At 38.5% G+C, this 1,944-nt stretch overlaps 1 protein-coding gene across 18 annotated transcripts in view; it reads right to left on the bottom strand.

The window, feature by feature from the left end:
- Nucleotides 1–1,944, bottom strand: part of LOC114060994 (poly(rC)-binding protein 3-like) — a 401,074-nt gene that overhangs the window by 49,252 nt on the left and 349,878 nt on the right. The gene's annotated exons all lie outside the window — the stretch shown is intronic.

Consider the following 1,944-nt stretch of genomic DNA (forward strand, 5'->3'; position numbering starts at 1 on the left):
AAAAAAAAAAAAAAAAAAAAAAAAAAAAAAAAAAAAAAAAAAAAAAAAAAAAAAAAAAAAAAAAAAAAAAAAAAAAAAAAAAAAAAAAAAAAAAAAAAAAAAAAAAAAAAAAAAAAAAAAAGAACACAAAAAAATACAGCATCTTTTGACTACAGGTACATGACAGTAGGTGTCCAGAACTGGAAAAAGAATTTCATATTTATCTTGAAAGACAAACCAAGGTTCTTAACTCTTTTCTAAGATGTTTAACTCAGAAGCCAGGAATACTCTCCAATTATGGTTTCCCTTCTGTGCATGCAATTTATATCCACAGATATCTGCTCAGGATCACAATTAATTATTAAACTGTGTTTTATCAACTGGCAGGATTACCTAATATACTGGAAACATTTTTTCTTACCTTTTTTTTTTTTTTTTAAGTCTTAGCAAATATACTTATGTGTGAAAACATGGGTGAAAGCTCTTATCATCAAAAAAGGACTTTGAACTGATACCTTGGAGTTTTGATGTTTTGATTTTTTTTTAATTTTTGTAGATCCTAGAAGTAGTTATGTAGTAAATGTAGATTTTAGAGTAGCAGCCCTTTACCCTTAACACACCAGCTCAAACCCCTGTTACCCATTTCCATATCAATTCCCTAAATTCCATAGCCTGTTTAGTCTCTTTTTCAAGGAAGAATTGTAGAAGGACATCCTAACCCTACGGAACAAGATATAGCTGTAGACCTAACAACCTTCAGGCCTAGAATTCTGGAAGGCCTCCAAGGACATTACGTGCTCTGAGGAAGATGAAGATGAAGAAGAGGGGGTCCCAAAACGCCCCCAGACCCAATTTCCAAGAGGCGTGGCAGGGGCAGAACCTGGGTGGTGGCTGGACTGAATTGGGTGAAAATCATTATAAAAACTGTGGACATCTGTATTTCGGGAGCGCGCGTGCGCTGGTGGTATTCCAGAAAGCCTGGGGGCTCATTAAAACCTTTGTATCCTTATCTTATCTCCTACCTAATTTGGCTTGGAGTCTTTTTTTCCTCACAGCCATTTAGGCAACAGAACTCAGTAAGCTGACAATGAAATCCCTATTGTGTATATTTAAAGATGGATGTCCGCAATTTCCTTTACTAAAATACTCTGACATTCTATCAGTGGATAAAACAACAAAGCAGCTGACATAGTAATGTACTGCAGCTTTACTAGAACCAAAATGACTTTTCTTGAGGCATCCTCTATACACTGTACTCCTAAAGTTTTAAGCAGTAGAATTTAGTCTTTTGACTTATACTTTTAACAGTAGCTTCAAAGAAGAAAAATGATGCAGATCTCCAGGTAAGATGTGATGCCCTGCCGACAGTGTGGGTCTGTAACCTCCACCTGAGCGTAGATAGTGCAGGTTGCTCTGTGGCAGGGAAAGAAGCCTGTGGACACTGGGGAGACTGAGGCTTACGCAGTGCCCTGTTTTAGTTAATCATTTTGTGTCTGCAACCTTTTCAAAGGATGTGAATGGCAGGTGTGCAGGTCGACCCTGACCACATCCTACTCAGAGATGCAAACTGAGGAAGAGTTAAGGCTTTGCCAAGACACAGCAGAGGGATGCTTTGGCTTACACAAATCTGTCTCCAGCTCTGCTAAGCCTGTGTCTACCCTCAGACTCGACGTGTATCAGTTTAATGCTTGGTTTCAGATTTTTGGAAACTGTCTAGGAGGAGGCCAAGACACATGCAGGACCGATGTTGGTATGTTGATGAAAGATACAGTGGGTTTGATACACAGAATCATGCTGGTAAGCTGTTCCTGAGATAAGGCAGCAGCAGGCAAATCGCTGTGGGAATGAAAGACTCCAGACTGCTGCCGCGATAAGGTTACATTAACAACAATGTTTAAATTAGGCCAGCATATTTATACACCACTGCTTGCAAAGAACGGTGATGTTAAATTAACTGCCCACTTG

Source organism: Empidonax traillii, unplaced genomic scaffold (genome assembly GCF_003031625.1).
Source record: "Empidonax traillii isolate 1590-97213 ecotype Southwest subspecies unplaced genomic scaffold, ASM303162v1 scaffold303:size634589, whole genome shotgun sequence".
Taxonomy (NCBI): domain Eukaryota; kingdom Metazoa; phylum Chordata; class Aves; order Passeriformes; family Tyrannidae; genus Empidonax; species Empidonax traillii.